Here is an 18,495-nt window from a genome sequence, read left to right on the forward strand (position 1 = left end):
GGCCTGAATGGAGCTAGAAGATGACACAGAAGATGACACCTCAGAATGAGAGAGAGAGTCTTATTTTATTAAAACCAATATAGCAAACAAATCAAAGTGTTAGGCAATTTACAGAAAAATGAAACAGGTGAGGTGATTGCCAGAGAGACATAAACTAGACAAGACTATATCAGTACATGTGAAGCAGGTTGTCGTCAAAACACTAATCAAAACAGGTAGAGAGCTAAGGCTTGGAATCATCACAGATGCAATAGTGAAGCGAGACTTCACAAGGAAATGTGGAGAGTCTGGGTTATTTAAAGGTAGTAGTGTGACTGGAAACAGATGAGTGTCATTAGTAATCAGCTGACTCTGAGCAGGGATAGGTGCTTTACTGGAGGTCATGTGATGAGGTTGTGGGCGCATATCTCTTAAAAAAAAAAAAAAACTTCCACTTTAGGCCATGCCCAAAATTCAAATATTGATACAGATGCGAATATTTGGAGCACTAACCAGATACAGGTTGTGGCATTGTGTTACATCCTTACACCACAGAGCTTCAAAATTATTTAATGGTTTGCTAAATCTAATAAGGAATATATTCCAGACCATTCCAGAAAGAGGAATACCAGCACTTTTTCCCCACTTCAGGCATTCTACTTGATTTAGATGTTATGTCAACTTGACATCATAATACAGCTGCAGTCTTTATGCAGCTAACCCCTTGGAATAATCCTTTATAAATGTTTAAGTAGGTTTATGTCAGTTGTCATGGACGGTTTATGTAGGTTGTGTGTAACATGGTTTTCCAGCTCAGTTTATCAGTCAAATAACTAATGATTTATAAATTAATTAAATGAAAATTATCGGGCCTGTATCCGACGCAGATTAGCACACATGTTTTTGTAGTGTAAATGAACACAGTAGTGGGTTGAATTCTAAAGAGGCCAGCTGCAGGTAGGAGTTTCATTACATGCAAAAACTTTTTTTTTTTTTTTCATTTTTCTTTAATGAATGTCCAGTTGTACAGCTCGACATGGAGAATCATTTTTCTGGCTGTATTCTGCTGGCTATAAGAATTTGTTCTCTAATTTCTTTGATTGTTCTGCAATGGCTATGGTTGTGTGTGTAAATGTGGTTGTGTATTTTTTACAGTGTTTGGATCATCCTCATACTTACAGTATAGTGCCATAGGGAGAATGATTTCTCTATTTCTTCCAGGGACAAAGGAAACAGCCTTTTATTTGCATGTGTTTACTCCCAACAGTTTTTGGATGAAGAGCTGTCTTTCACCCTGTATGTGACTCTGAATGAGGGATCATGAGGAAGAGAGGAATAAGAGTGCATGCTGGTAGACTTGTGAAAAGCAGACACCAGATTATTTCTCACTTTTGCTCCCTGAGGGTTTTCAGCAAGTGGACAGTTTGAGGGCGAACACAGTTTAGAAGGAGTGGAGAGCTTATGGTAGAAGTGTAACTCTGCTGCTAGTAAAGCCAGTGCTGGTTGGGGTGAGGTTAACAGGCTGTGTGTAAATGGCAAAATTTAACCTGTGTGTTTTAGCAATGAGGCCTGAGCACACACCCCCATCACCCACACAGCACACCTCGTGATGGAATGAAATGTGCCATTTGTGTGTGACATGGTGCACATCTGTGTACCTTTGTGTGCTGAGCACTTGCATGGACCCTGAGGAGTTCGGGATGCATGCTATGTTTGAGGAGGGTGTCTGCTGTGTATGTTGATGGGGATGTGCAAATTGTGTTGTGGTTTGCACCTCTTAGTTTTTTTTCTTTATTCATGGAGAGAAAATGCTTACCTCCTACAGCCAGGCATGCTCATTTTAAAATTTGCTGTTAGAAAAAAACAGCTTTAATCTGTACGGTTTCTGTCATTATAAGCATGTTAATTAAAAAATGCACATACACATCCAAGGTTGTTGTTGTAGTTGTTGTTTTTGCTGCTCATTCAAACAACAAAAACAGAACATAGGACACTAGTTCCACCAACTTGAGAGGCTTGAGAAGTTGACTAATTGGCTTTTTCCTTAATCAGCTAATATTAAGTGCAACAAAATTACTGACAATTGTTAACAAATTGTTAACAAGTTTATAAATGCTAAAATTTTTGGCATCAATTAAATACTAACAAAACTAAAATAAATCCATGGTGACAAAATAAAAATGAATTTCATTTCAAAACAGTATAAACAAAAACATGACAAAATGGACAGGACAGTGAGTATTTATTGGTGCACTAAGAACACCGTGTGAAGTCATAGCCCATATTATCCAAAATCCAAAGTATTTCTGTTTGTAAAAAACATTGTGATGGCACGATTTCTGAAAAAAATGAGCTTAAAAAACTTGGACAAAAAATAAAACAGCACAATGTTGCTTTTGACAACACAAACATAAATTCAGCCCTGTTGAGTTCTCAGTTCTGATTGGTCAGAAGCTGTTAATTCATTTTTTATAACAGCAACTCTGACAAATCATAGGTTTATATAAATACACTGTTCTAATATGTTATTGACTACCGTTTGTTCGCACATTACATGCCATTAAACTATGGATAAACGTATGACATTGTGTTTTAATTAATAAAAAATGCAATCATTAGCAAATTATTGTAGTATAAGAGAACTAAAACACTTTAGAAGTGCTGTTACTAGAAAATAAGCAACTATCTAATGTATTAAACTACCCTGTCATAGATTGTTCTCCTGTATCAGTGATCTTTAATTCGTACAGGAGTGTGTCACAGTGCGATGCAGTGGTATGACACAGTAAGTCAAAATCAAGCAGTGTTGTTTGCCCAACCCCCCAAGTACCCTTAGTTTCCGTTGGTGAAAATCTTGAGTAGATACCAACAACCATAGCGCTGGAACCTTCATAACTGGTGTATTTTGTGTCATGGAAAAACCACAAACAGAGGCCTGACATTATAAATTCACATATTTGCTTATGTTGAGAATGATAAAGGTTTAAGGGACTCAGAAAAGGTGTACTCAATGAATATCAGGTTCTCATTGTTCATTTAAATGTTTTTAAACCTGAAGGAAACTGTGTGTGTTAAACAATTTTTCTGCCCTTACCGAGCTCTCACTTTTAATTACGCCAAGAAGTCAATTCTCAGGTTGAAATGGCATCTGAATGGAGCATGAAATTACAGCAGTGTATTTGGAGCTGTTATCTATGGTGAGCTTTAGCTGAACACACATATTCAAGGAGAGTAACACGTCCAACCTTTGAAGTTTCGCTCGTAGCGCAAGGGACTGCTTTGATGTTCTGTGCCTGGTGTGTTTCTACTGGGAGAGACGTGACATGGAGAGAGAGAGAGAGAGAGAGAGAGAGAGAGACTTAGATACCTCCAGGTCTGAGAGCACACAGATAAAAGAAAGTGTGCCTGCTCAGTCATCTTACGCCATGTTCACTTTTGGGCTACAGAAACTGGAGACTGCTCTGAGAATGAGAGACATGGCCTGAACGAGAGTCACACAGGGATACAGCAAGAGTCCATGTCCAGGCAGACAGAAAAGGAAATACATGTTTTCTCTGGGGAAAATGATGTCGTCGTTCCTCAGAGGTGTACCTCTATCGCCACTATTCCATATTTAACCACCCTTTTGGGTTGAAGGAGGTGCAATGCAACACTCACACACCCCTCCTCGCTCAGGAACCTGGGGTTGGGTTTCCTGGGACTCCTGGGCCTTCCTGACAGGCGTGAAATTTACCAGGGTTGAATTTTACACAGAAGTGTGCTCCCTCGTAGGTACGGATGAATGAGAAAGGAGATTAATTGCTGTTCTTCTGAACTTCTCCAGTAGTAGAATGGTTATGAAAGGCAGTGAGGATGTTAGAGTTTTAGGGTGTTAGTTTATTAAAATGCAACAACCAAACACCCATGGAGTGACAAAGTAGAAATTAATGACATTGCTGTATTTCTTCATATTCTTCTTCATTCCTTGATTACCAAAGGATTTGTTTCAATACTTAGAATGTTACAATAATGATTTGATAAAGACTGATATATTTTATTAATCTGGACAGAAGGATAATACTAACGGTCTTTGGTCAGAATTGGGATGATAATGCCCAAGGCTTTTTTCTACCGTGTGCTACCCATGAGTCCACACCCCTGCTTCAGAAGCACATTCTCAGAAATAAAGGTACCAAACCATACTTTTCCTTGTCACTGGTATAGTACCAGTAAGGATGCATCTTTTGTACACTTAGTATGTAGCTTTTACCTGGGGAAAATGCATGTAGTGAACCTTTAATTAGCTTTTTTAAGAGTTTTAAAGGTACATCTGTAGTCCTTGAGGTCCAATTACATAAAGGTCCAATTAGATAAAATTATTTTTAAAGGTTAAAGATGCATACTAAAGATACAAACGTGTCCCCATACTGGTACCCCAGCGACAAGGAAAAGTACAGTTTGATACGTTTATTTCTCAGGATGCACCTGGATGAGTACACGTATCAGAAATGGAATACTGAATAAAATAGATTTTTTTCAATAAATGTGTTTGCATGTATGTGAGAGTGTGTAAGCATGGACAGGAGGACACAGTGTGGACTGTATGAGTTCTGTTCAGGATCTTTGCAGCGTTTAATAGCTTGAGTTATTAGGATGCACGATTTCTATAGTGTTTTAATAGACATATAAATATTTGCTTATTTGTTTACTTACTCCTACTCATACTGTCAGTCCTGCTGCACTGACTGCAGTCTGCTTCTGTCTGTTTCTACAGCTCCATCTGTGCATTCAGATTGTCTTTTACGTGTAAGCATATGTGTATGTTTCATATAAGCTATAGTAAATATGTTTACTGTTTGGACGCACTTTGATTTAAGAATCCTTCTGGGTTAAATGGAGGAAGCCTCTAGTGATGCCTTGACTTGTCCTTCCACTGTCTCTTGGTTTTTGACATATGAGCCACATGAAAAACTAGCCCACGCTCCTCACATGAAATCTCAGCTCCATAAGAATGTTAAATATGTTAATTTCAGAAGGAACGAGTGGAAAAGATATGCTTGTCTCATTTCAGACACTGGGTTGATTTTTATATCAGTCTTCAAGCAGCGTGTGTCCTCAGTAGCCTCATGAAATTCAAAACGTCTGTGGGTTTTGCAATGGTGGGTTGTCTCATGGGAGCAGCTTTATGACAGACATTTTTCCATTTGTGTCAAAGGCAGATGAAGAACTGATTTCTCTCTCTGGACTCCATGTGTTCTCTCTCTGACTCTGCTCTAGAGGGGAAAGTGTGCTCTGGGACACAGAGCTTCGGCAGCCAGCCTGGGCTTCCAGCTGTGCCTCTGGATCCGGGCCTGAGCCTGACTGACCAGGGGATGTCCTCTGCCAAATGCCTTCAAAAATACCCCACAGTGCCCTGGCCATGCCATGCTTCTCTCTGCTGATCCAGCTCCGTACTGATTCATAGGATGCCAGTGTAGGAATGTACACCCACACAAATCACAGAGTGAACTTGAGGGCACTTTCACATATTAAATATTTAGTTCATTTAAATCAGAGCAGTTTGGACAGATGCCCTCAGGTGTAGACCAAAGCAACCAGTACACATAGTCTGCTAGAGGCGGTTTCAGTCCAGCCTCAGTCAAACCTTACACTTTCTGCCAGCACCCTAAACGAATCTTCTGTCTGTCCCCCTGGGAGAAACTCTCAAGGGTTCAGCTTCCCTTTCAGAAAAAGTTCCAAGTAGAATCCTTATAGAAACTAAACCTTTACCCTTGAGGAATCTTTTTTTTAAGAGTGGTGTAGATACACTGCAGATTCAACCCAACCACAGGAAGTAAACCAAGAAGGCTACGGGTTCCAGGTAAATTTTTTTTTTTGACAAATTAAGTGCCGGTACATACCTGGTCTGCTGCAGTGCAATACACAGGGTGTCCCATGAATCCAGCATCATAAGAGAAAATTTGATATCAAAATTTTTATGTACAGAACTTTCTCAGTATGTCCATAATTGTTCTCAATACAAAAATTCATATGAGTAGTTATTTTTTTCAAGCCATTCTTCTGACCAATAAATGAAAGACTTCCTGCCCCATCTCTTCCCACACACTTCAGAGCAAATCTTGTCTGCTGAGTCAGACCAAAGCAGACCACATTCATCAGTTTCACTCGGTGTCAGACAAAACAGCTAAGAAAGTGCTCTAAAATGGTAAAGAAATATAGAAATAAAGAAATTTAAAATTTTACAATGCCATATAAGGCTCTGACCCACTGAAATAATGGGACACAGTATGCAGTAATTGCTTTAGTTAAATTCTGTTTTTTTGGGGGGAGGTTCACAGGCAGGCATAATACATAGTCTAGGATGTGTGCATGCAAGCACTGCTTTCATGCCAGATTTAGAGAACGTTGTGCTCACTCTTGCCTTGTTCTGACAGAATGCTCTTTCATGCCCGAGGAATAACAGAGAGTAGGGCATGAGTTGACGCATCTCCGTTTCACAGTGCTGCATGCCAGCCTGAGCTTGTGTAGTGTCCAGAGAGCTGCCAGATCAAAACCGATCTCCACACTTCTACAAAGCATGGTGAAAGTTTCCGCATTGACTGAGAAAGTGCAAGCCCTGGGGCGACCTGCTTCCAAACTGCTTCTATGCACAAATACTATGTGAACTAGAGCGCCAGTCTCTCTATAGTGCTAAACTGAGAGCATTAACGTAGAAAATACTAGCCATGGGCAGAAGAAAGACAGAAGGCACTTAACCCAAACTCTGACTTAGCATTGATTTATTTATGCTTTTAAACAATTTCTGAAGCCATTTTCTTGGTGTTCGATCTGTTTTTATTCTCGCAGTTCACTTTTTTTGAGCCCTTGAGGAACTTTCTAGCCTCATTATGAGACAATATGTGATGCTTTTTATTCTACTGTTCAAAGCAAGTGATTTAAAATTGATCCATAACTTCTGTCGATTAAGGAAAATGTGTGGGTTTGTGTAGGCAGGGTGGTGTTAGCCCTGCTCCCCTGATGCAGAAAGGAGGGAATCGGTCTTTCTCCAGAGGAGATACCTCATTTGGACACACAACTCCCTTCATTTTCATCCAGATAGCCCGCACTATTTTCACTGCCCTCTTTCCATTTTTAGATTCTGAAACACACACTTGTTCACACATACACAAATGTGAACATTATGAAACAAAGTGGAAACACACAGTGATTCAGTGCAAGAAAGTAATATTGAGTGCATTGTTCTTCTTCCCTCTCCCTTCTGCTCTCAGGTACCATTTTACCTCACAGTGTGACCCTCTTTTTATTTCCCATCCCCTGCCTCTCTCCTCCATTTCTTGCCATTCCCCAGGTTGAAAAATAATAAGGGCGAAGCCTTTTTAAATGCAGAGCAAAATAACCCTAAAGTGAAAGAAGCTGCTTGTTTGAGCCAGATCTTTTCATCTTTAATTATAAAGTGCAATGAAAGAACATTGCAGCTGAATGGAGAAACATTTTCTTTCTGCTTCATTAAATTATGCTCGCCTTGCTCACTCTGCTTTTCCTCCTGCTGGTGTTTTATTTGCTGTGTGCTACACTTGACTGGCCTCAAAACATGGAGGCTAATGAAAAAGGAGGGATAGGACGAGCACTCATTTGTCAGAGAGGGGTTCATTTCCGTGGCAGTGCCAGGAGTTGACGGAGTCACCTGCCTCCTTGTGAAGCGTGAGCGCGCTCCTGTCTCTGCGCTGATGAGTGATATGAAACTACTTCCAACATGCTCACGAAGGCGGATGAAATATGACACCACCCACAGAAGAGGACCTACATGCCAAAACATCTTTATTGTCCCTTTGTTTAACTGACAGCCATCCTCCTCCTGCTGTCTTTTCCTGAGTTCTGTCTTTCTGCACATTCAGCTGTTTCAACACTAAGGTGTTAATAATCAGGCTTTTTCTGGCCCGCTCTTGTTTCCGCAGCTTGCCTTCTTCGGTGCCATTACGCTCTGCTCTCTGTTAATTGATGTCATATTTCACACTGACGTTAGGTTGCGTCTCTTCCCTTAGAATTTACATTGTGCTTATCCTCTCTGTCAGCTATTCCCACATGTCTGTGCTTCACAAGCAAATTAGCTTCCTCCTGCATTCCTCAGCCTTCTTTATATATGTATAATGCATGTCTTGGCTTGTGTTTCTGAAACGAGGTGGCTAATGAATGTATAGCTTGAGCCACTTGAAACCTGTGCCATTTAAATGTCAACCTTTGTCCTGCATGTAGGACTCTACAGAACCTGGACAGGCCGTGATGTTACTCAGGCAAGAGCGTTAATTGAATATGAAACCAGGCTCAAGATTCATATGAAATCTCCAGTGACAGGTAAACAGGGAAGACCCTCAGGGTGGCACGGGGTGAACTAGAGCGAGGCGTGTTATCGTGCTCCACATGAACCCATCTCTGGCACTCGCTGTCAGGTGACTGTAGCGGTATTCCTACTTGCCCTCCTTCCGCCTGAACCAGCAGCCCTAAAGGGGCCGCATCCGTTTCAGAGACCAACCACCAACGCTAACTTCTTCACCTGAGCTCAGCTGAGGCGTGCAGACAGCCACACCAGCCTGGATACCACGCAAACCATGTTACAGTGAAAAAAAAAGCATGAGAAAAAATAAGGGAGAAAGCAAGGGAGGTAGAAGAAAAGCGCAGCAGGGCTCTAGTCATGAGTAAACAGAGTTGTTGGAGAGGTGCAAGGACACAGGAGTGGTGGCTGTGAACATGCAGCAAAAGCACCAGCCTGCTTACTTATTGATGCCTTTGCATGTCTTGTCTTTTACACTTATAAATGTATTATTGAAGAGAGTAGAAAAGGTGAACAAAGTCAAAGAGAATTATGTTCTTCCACTTTCTGTGATTTGTAAGCTGACTGGCATGTTGAAAATGTGAAGGTGAAGATCTGCCGTGGCAAACAGAAACACAAAAGTTCTCTCTTTCACTCTTACACTCAGTATCTCTCGCCCTTGTACTCTCTCAGATTATAACTATGCTTCTTTCATTACTTAAAGAATGTAATCAAAAAGCTGCCTTAACCTTGTCAAACTGATGTCCTTAACAAAGCAGCTATTTTATCTTAGAACGCGAGTGTGAAACCATTTTATGCAGAGGTAGGATTTACGTAAATCTGATGTTTAAGTATCTGTACTTTGAGTTTTTCTTCCACCAAATACCTTTGATTTTTACTCCCTGTATTTAAAAAAATCTCTGCTTTCTACTCACTGCATTTTTCTATAATCATATATTCATAAGGTGACTTTAGCAACAGACAGCTTCAGTGATTTGATCTAAATTCCTTACAAATCTAAACCTTAACAGATGTGACAGCAGGAGTCAGACCTGTAATATATCTAATGCTATGTACACTTTATGTATCAAGGCAGCTTGTAGTGTAACAGCTAGCTATTAACATTCAACAAGTTTGTCTGGTCTGATATTTTCGTGCTAGCTAACATTTGAGAGATTAGGGGGGGGAAAAATATTGTTAATTAGCCTTAGGTAATGTTTTCCTACATTCCTTGGTTCCTTAACTAAAATCAGTGTAGAATTTGTGGTAAAAGTCTTTTTCTTTAGTAAATTTTTCTTGTACATTTACATTAATACTTTAAGTAAATTTATAAGTCTCTACTTTAAAACTTTAAATACAGTGAAGAATTTAAGGTTGTACTTATATTTATTTACATTGACCTACAATAGTAAATGCACTTTTACTTAAGGAAAGAATTTGGGTATGTTTACCACCTCTGATTGTATGTAGCTAAAATAACTTTCAAAATCAATGGAAATTTCATAGCAAAGTTCTTTTTCTGAGTACCACAAAAACATAACGGTGTAACGTTAGGTAGTCTTGGACTATATAATGAAAATAACCTGAGAAAGCCTGAACCACTGGGTATGAAAAGCAAGTCATCAGAAAGCAGGATCAGATGATGGTCATGTGAGGTATCTGAGCAGTGCGTGTCCAAAGCTGAAGAAACAGAAACAGCAGAGAAGCTGCAGGTGTGGAGAGCCAGGACGGAGCACACATAGTCTTTGTTCATGGAACTAAACAAACACAGATCAAGTCTGCCATCAGATCAGTGTCTGGAAACCAAAGCCACCTTTTCCAGGTTAGTGAAATGTGGAGTTGAAGGGCTTGACTGCTGGTGCTGAGAGCCAGGCATTGAAACAGGAGGGTTAACAGCAGGAGAGAGGTGAAATCTGAACCGTGCTCTGCTTGAGTGCAATCAGATTCACAGGATTTGCTTTACTCGTCTGATCTGTCAGCTCTCCAGTTATATATGCGGGTCAGTATGGGTCAATAAGACACTTTTGCGAAATTCAATATTGTGCTAAATGGGTCCGGGATATTTAACAAACCCTTTAAGATAAGAAGACAGTTTAAATGGTGTGTCTGGCAGGAGAAAGACAGTTCAAAGTAGTTCAGCAGGCCATGCAGGTTTTCTTTTAGCCCAAAAGCACACTATATTTACACTAAATACTTGAACAAAAGGATGACTGAAGCTAAGTGAAGCTGGAGTTTGGAGTTGGTCTGCTTGTTTTCTCCTTGACCTGTCAGCACAACATCTAGACTTGGCTGAAGTGCTGCAAGAAGATGAGAAGGCGAGCAGAGTCGCTGAGCTGTTGAAAGTTCTGCTGCATGTGTGCTGCCTTTCGGTGAATTGATTGGCCTTTCTTTTTGCTGGTGGATGCTGGAGGACGCTTTGATCAAGTAAAAATCTCAGTATGGAATGACAGATGTTATCTCAGTCACATTTATCCTGCAGTGGTTCCTTTCTCTTAGAGTCCCATATGTTCATCTCTGCCTCCTTCCGAACTCCTGCCCTACTTTCCAGTGAAAGCTGGTTTCTGGGTGATTTGTGGGGTTACCTTTCATTCATTCATTCATTCATTCATTCTCAGTATCCTCTATCTGGAGCCTATCCCAGGAACATTGCATGTGAAGTGGGAATACACCCTTGATGAGACACTTTGATGAAGACATGACAAAATGAAAAAAAAATTCAAAGATGTTACCAATGCTTTAAAAACGTCTGTGAAGTCTGTAAAAAATATTGTTTGTGCTGGTACAATATTTGAGAAATTTAATGTTCTTGCAGGTGGAGGAATAAAAAAGCGCAGTTCTTTTGAAGGTAGAAAAAACACACATGAACTAGACTCCCCGGTGTTTTTCATTCTCTATTTTTTAAAACCGTTTTTGTCTCTGTGAACATGGTGTTGCATAGTGGCATGGTATTCACAGCCAATCAGCAACCAACAGTTCTGCCATACCCAAGTACCCTAAATTTCTGAACAACTGTGGCCAATGGAAAAAGTACAGCTCTATGTTTTTTATGTGGAAATTCAAGTTTTTTTGCCTCAGTGGAAAAAAGGCCTTAAGTGTTTCTCTTTCTTTCTCTGCTGCTCATCTTTCACTATAAAGGCTGGATGTTCCACCTACTTTAAGTGTGCGGCCAGTTTGCAAAGTCTCCTTTGTGCCCAAAGACACATACAGCATTTCCAATGACACTGTTCCCAACATTCTCCGTGCTTTCTGCCACTTCTCATAGCTGAGAAAGCGGGTGAGGGGAAAAGATGGCTAAGATTACTCCTGTCTGACCCAATCAGAAATTGTTCTCTTGTGGCTAAGCACCCTCACAAGTAAATGAACACATGAGTACTGACATAAACACACACAAACAGTGGTTAAATAAACACTTACCCAAACAATACTCCCACTCCCCCACTGATTTCCTCTCGTAATGAGTAACTCTGGCCTGAGGACACACCCATTGGTGCAGTTTATTTAAGGTGAAATTAGGCTGGTATTGATGGGCATAGGGCAAACAGGAAGAAGCAGCTCAAGCCTGCAGCAACCTGACCCTAACTGCTACCATTCCCACTGCCCTGAAAAAGAGAGTGAAATCATCTCCTCCTCAACCCTGCTTTTTACATTTCCCTTTTTCTATCATTCTTTCCACTGGTTCTAATCAGAGTTGAGTTGCATATGCACTGTGAGGATTTGATTAGCACACAAAGGTATTTTAGGGGTAACTACAATATTGCTTGACATTTTAAAATGACTTTTTTAATTTTTAAACTTGTCACTGTTGGAATAATTTGAATGGGCCACCCAGAAATTTAAGCTTGACTCTTGAAAAAAATGTTATAGCTAAAACCCTTAATGGTTCTTCAGTTTATCCCTCTGGGGGAACCCTTAGGTAGAACCCTACAGCAGAGTGTCCCCTACAGAGAGGGTTCCAAGTAGAACTTTTCAGGAAGACAAGAAGCCTTAACTATCCACCATCGAAGAATTCTTTTTTCTGAGTATGGATAACTTTTCCTGCAATATTTATTGATGTATCTTTTGAATTTAAATCATCAGTTCTGAATACGGCCACTTGTGAATATGTTTGTGGTGAAAAGTCCCATCATTTCCCTTGTTCCAGAGTTGGGAGAAATATATTTTTATGGTCAACTTTTACAGAAACAGAACGCTAAAAAAACAAAGAATACCACTCCCACCTGCTCCCACAGACACTCTTCACCAATTCTGCTCTCTCATGCAGTTATTTATGTACTTGCTCACAATAATTTTCTAATGAAGTCAGTTTCTCTAAAATATAATCGAATTAATAATTGAAACTACAGTGAGAAATGAGCTATGTGTGAACAAGCCGGCATGTGAAATGCGCTCCCATGTTAATGAATACACTTTCTTTGTCCTTTGAGTTTTATATCTGATTGTCCTCTCCCACCCGCATGAAACTGCCCACTCCTGTGACAGAGTCCTGATGCCCACCACTAGTGTCAGGTTGAATCCAACCTTTTGAGCATAGCCTGTTATAGATTCTCTCTGACCTGCTTCTTTTGATCATCAGATCAGTATCTAAACCTGCCTGGCCGTCTGCCATGATGTTGATGTGTTTCTGCTGTGCAGCTGTCTCTCGCATCTCAGATCAGACATTTGGACGGAACTCATCTCGTACTGAAGCAAGTGTGGATCTGATTTATCACCACACTCCGAGCACACAGCTGCTGCCCACTTCCCTGTGGGGAGAAACTTTTACAGCAATGTGAACTTTATTAGGAAACATCGGTTTATTTATCAAAGACCATGGAGGAGGTCTGAAACTTAAGCTTAAATATGTTTGTTATTAGTGCAGGGTCAGAGAAGAAAGGAGAAAAGCAGGAAAGAGGAAAGGAAGACAGTGAAGCATAAAGAAGGAGGTGGTTCTAGGAAGAGAATCCAGGGCTAAGACTGGAGGGGTATGTGTGTGTGTGTGTGTGTGTGTGTGTGTGTGGAGATAATTCTACTGCTGCCTTCTTCTTAAAGAAAAGTTCTGTATTAACTTGCTGATCATACTTCTTTTATAGCTACACATAGTCATATGATATGCTTACCATTACAGGCAAAGAGTAATAAATAAGTGTGTTTAGTATTTTGACTTTCACTAATATGTAACATGGATGGATGGATGGATGAATGGTTGGATGGATGGATAGATGGATGGATAGATCTCAATTCTAATACATTAGTCCGTTAATAATTAGGTTTCTACCATTTCGCTTTGAAAATTATCAGTGAACACAAGTGGAAGGATGTGATGTTTTATTTTAAACATTGAGACTTTATTGATCAATATTTATTTGCAAGCTTTTATGGTTGCAAATTGCATGTAATGCTTTTCTTGAATTAATTTTAGAGTGTTTATCGTTTCCACAGGTTCTTCTCTACCAGGTTAATTTGAACATTCTTTGATGTAGAAAATTAATCTCTAACAGATTAACAAAACACAGTTAAATTAATTAAGTATACAGTGCATACATTGAATGACCTGATTAATGGGCTAAAATCTAGGTATCCTTATTGGATTTCCTGTAATCTGCTAATGATCTTAATCCAGTATGAAAAGTTGTAGTATGATGTTTACTTGCCTATGTCTATAAACTCCCAAAATCTGATAATAGTAGTATCATTATTGTGCATGTAAACACACACTGTCACAAGCGAAAGAATCAAAACTCGTCTCTCAAACATTAATTTATTCACTCCAATGTGCCAATGTACAGAATGATAGAGAGAAAGAAACATAGAAGAAAATAGCAAACAGCAACACTTAATGTTATGCATTTGCTGCTTAAATCAGTGCTGAGCCTGTCTTGTTGCATGCGGTAAAAATAATAATGAATTAATTTCTTACACACACACACACGCACACACATCTGGCATGCTTTCTCACTCTTCTTAAAAGACACGCTCTGCTGGAGTCGTCTGCTGTCATTAGGCTGAGCACGCTGCACCATGCGTCCCTGAAAGATGAGGATTTATTATTGCACATATAATTGATTTCATACTGAAAATTCTGGAGGAAAGCCGCTTATGTCCTTCTGCTGTTTGTTCGGAAGGGAAAATCAAATACTGTCCCAAATAATTACAGCTGCTTTTTTCTAACAACCCAACATACCCCCATCACAGCACTCTAGCTTCCTGCTCTTCCACTGCCAATTAAGCACTGGTCCAAAATACCAGACCTTTTAACAGGATTAACTCTGCGAGTTTAAGAGGTAGAGGAAATAATTAGTCCTATTACTGATAACATTAATCAGGTTAAACACTATGCCTCATTATGGAACCAGACTCTCACTCTCTCCTTCACTTGCTCTCTCTCTCTCTCTCTCTCTCTCTCTCTCTTTCCCTCAGTCTCTACCTTCATCTTGTCTTTTCCCTCTGTAAAATTCAGCTTGAACACAAAGGAAGCACATTGCTTCACTCTGCGGTTGATATAATCAGCAAGTCGGTATCAGTAAGTTTGAAAGTGAGTGTTGTTGGTTTGGGAGTGTGTGCGGCAGATGAAGAACATGTATGTTTGTATATTCAGATTCAGATATTCTGTATATGCAGAGTTAGGAGACGCCTCCACCAGTCCGATCAATATTTATGTAAAAGTATTCTAAAGGATGATCAAAGCTACCAGTCTCTTCTCAGTGAATATCCATCATAAACACCTCTGTCCTTGCTCAGTGACATCTGTACTGCTCAGTAGATTGGTTTGTTGACTAAACAGATTGAAGTACAGTTGGATAAACTGATTTCGATAGTATTATGATGCCGAAACTAAAGCATATTGAGTCTGTTGAAACCTAAAGTACCTTTTTTCCCCCGGGAAGCTCTTTATTTCTAGCTTTTTTTCATATTCAAAAGATCTCCTTCTGCTTTAAATAAAAAATTATTCTAAATTTACTTTTAGTGAGCATTCTGTTGAAGTAGAAGTTGCTTATACACAAATTGTGAAAAACTGTATCTGCAAAAGTGATCATTCTATATTGTTTGCAAGACTGATCACTACAGAATATGTGGGGGTGTATAAGGTTATTCAAACACACCAATAGTGCAAGAAACCACATATAAATTTGCATAAAAGTCACAGTATCATATTAAAGCAGGAGCTAAAGAGATGAAAAAGTAGGTTTTCATGAAAACATTAAGGAGAAAGTTCTAATTTGTGACAGGATGAATTTGATCTGGGGTTTCTAAAGAGTTGGATTAATAATGCTTCAACAGGACAAGCTGGACAAGAACAAATCCAATAAAATTTCTGTAATCCAGTTTGCCTGGATGAGGCCATCGCCTCTGGGATATCCCAAAAATAAAATCTCTAATCTGGGGCCTGTGTCCTGCTGCTGGTGTAGTGGCGAATCAGATCAACCAGGCTTGCTAGTATCAATATTACTTTTGTATATAAGGTCTAAAACCACATTTTTTTTTTCAACTGAATATCATATGTATGATGTGTAGACAGAACAGAAAATGAGTGCAGGAAATTAGAGTGTGTATGGTGTCAAAATTTTCTAATTTGACCCAAAATGATTGACATTTGCACTGTTTGTGTCACTCAAATTCCTTTTTACACACAAAAGCTTCCCATTCAGATGTTCTATCTCTCCTGCCCTCTCTGTCCCTCATGTATTGGCACTCATTCTGTGAGCAGGGCTGTAGTGGCCTCTGGCCCCAGACTGTCACTCATTCTTTAGAACGAGAGATGAGCATGAAGACAGGGCTAATAGCCATAACTGTGGGATGACAGAAGGATAGACAGGTCTCACCTTCATTCACTTGCTGTGCTAAGAGATGATCCAGGAGACCAGACCTGAGGATGGCCATCAATCACCATTGAACATTCACAGTAGTACTTGTATCAGTGATCAGATTAAATTTATATGCCACAACTTCTGCCAAGTAATGTTCTAGGTTAGAAAAATCATAAATTCATTAGCAAAATTTGAAAAAGTGAAAGTTCTAAAGTGTTTGCATAGTCACGTTGCTACAAAAATGGTGCAAAAAACACTATGCTGTTATCAACTGGAAATATTTTAAATATGGGGGCAAACTATATCAAATATTTCTCATTATGAAATTATGATACAACAAATATAAGAAGTATAATAGGTATAAGATATACAAAAGTTTTTGCAGTGTAACTAGCATAATTTTACCTAAATGTATGACAAGGTGGATATCTAGTTCAATACATTACTTCTAGTATAAAATGGTAGTCTGTGACGCTCTACCATGGAACACAGAGTCTGTCTTATCTTTTGTACACTTTCTGGCAACAAGTTTTAGAATCTTGAAGGTGACAATATGAGCTCATGTACACTCCTGTTTATATGTACTTCCATACACTGTTCCGATGGGAAAAATCTTAAACACTATGACAATTTTCAGAGCAAGGCGTAGCCATTTGATTGAAAAAAGTTCATGCCATTACATCTTTAAAAGTTATTAGAGTTTTGGTTAAATCGGTGACAAAGAAATGTTTGGTTGTCAGTCAATTGTTATTCATGATTTATAGCTGTAGGCGTTTATTGATGAAAAGTACCTTTCATTTGTGAAATCTACAGTTTGGTTTATGAGGCTGCTATAAAACAGACTGGGGTTGATATTTATCCAACTAATCAAAAAAATTCACATGAACAGTCAGGATTGTTCTCGGTTGATATCTTTACGGGATTAGTGGTTGGGATTTTTTTTGAACAAGTTGAAATGTTATGTTAAAGCATATCAATAAAACGAGAAAGAATATTTAACAGCTAGTAGGGAGAAGGGCTTTTTCTGTGGTTGATGGATGGCAGAAACACTGGTGATGCTAGTGATTTGGCCAGCCTGACATCAAGAGCCTTTGTTGCCTCCCAAGTGGCAATTGGTTGTTGTTGACCTCCCTTCCATCTCTCTTTTTCCTACTTTTTCCCCACTTTGCTTTCAGTTATATTGAAATTGAGTGTGTCTCTATACCTCCTCCAGGGGCATTTCCCAGTGTAACACCTCTGTTTGAGATACTGAATATGCTGTTGGTGTCCAGAGTGGACACATTTTAGCTCCCACTGCACTCTGCAATATTGCTAACAGGAACACAAAAGGTTTTGCCCTCCACTTAATTAAAAGAATTCAAAGCCATGTTTCCCATTTGTAGCCATGCCTGGTAGATCAGTCATCACCTGAATGCGGTTTTCAGCTGCTGACTAATTTGTTTCAGGGGTAATGGCCAGATCAAAATGCCTCGGATATAATTGGTGGAACAGAGAGCATCGATATCAGCATTACAGGGAAAAAAAGCAGCTGTAGTCCCCAGAAATGCCACTGAAATGCTAAATAATAAGGGTCAGGGCCGAACTTGGGAATATTGAAAAAAATGTGCACGAAACTGCACAATGAGCACAAATCGCACCATTGTACAAGTAGCATGGTGGCAGTGGGTAGAATTGCTGTCTCACAGCTCCCTGGTTCTATCCTGAGCTTGGGTTTGCTGTGTGGAGCTTTGCATGTTGCTCCTGCGTTTACCTGGGTTTCCTCTGGATTCTCCATTTTCCTCCCACTTCCCAAAACATGCATGTATGTGGATTAGCTATGTTAAATTGCCACCTAGGTGTGAATGAGTGTGCAAAGGTATGTGTGCATAGTGCCCTGTGATGAAATGCCACTCTATCCAGTGGTTTTAGTGTTCCTGGGATAGGCTCTGGATCCCCCGTGATAAACCAGGATACCAAGATAAAGCAGCTATTGAAGATGAATGAATGAATCTAAATAGCACACTGCTGCCTGTCCCTGAGCTGGATATAATATACTGGGGTGCCTTGAGAAGTGGAGGATTCATAGCATTCTGTTTTAATGTCCCAAATATGGAGCACAGCGTTCATGCGGGAGCCGGGGGCATCTCTACCTGCGTGCCTCAGGCCTGTGGATGCAATTAAGCAGGTTTCTGTGGGTGTGTAGAATTTTAGAGGTCTGTAATTTCTGCTCCTTTCATAGGCTGAGTCTTGACAGATCACCACAGCAATCAAGCCTACGAAACACAGGCTTTATTTATTATTGAGCCTTCCGGCTTCTCCACATCACCTTGCCAATCACCACACACTGTGCTAAAAAACAGAGGAAGAGAGAAAGAAAGATGTTGAGAAAGAGATGATTTTGAAGTTGTTCTGTGGGTTGAGGAAGAGTGTGTGATGCAAGGCCAATGGCTATGTCTGAAATACTCC

General features: G+C 39.8%; 1 protein-coding gene across 2 annotated transcripts in view; it reads left to right on the forward strand.

Moving 5' to 3' along the window:
- The window catches only part of si:dkey-22o22.2 (neural-cadherin), a 108,049-nt gene that overhangs the window by 16,531 nt on the left and 73,023 nt on the right, over nt 1-18,495 (forward strand). The window contains exon 1 of one of the 2 annotated variants that reach the window (XM_053237468.1): nt 9,688-10,088. The exons of the other annotated variant lie outside the window; for it this stretch is intronic. The gene's annotated coding sequence lies outside the window, so the exon portion shown is untranslated. Of the gene's footprint in view, nt 1-9,687; nt 10,089-18,495 lie in introns of those variants that run through there. 2 annotated transcript variants of the gene reach the window in all.

Source organism: Pangasianodon hypophthalmus, chromosome 1 (genome assembly GCF_027358585.1).
Source record: "Pangasianodon hypophthalmus isolate fPanHyp1 chromosome 1, fPanHyp1.pri, whole genome shotgun sequence".
Classification (NCBI taxonomy): domain Eukaryota; kingdom Metazoa; phylum Chordata; class Actinopteri; order Siluriformes; family Pangasiidae; genus Pangasianodon; species Pangasianodon hypophthalmus.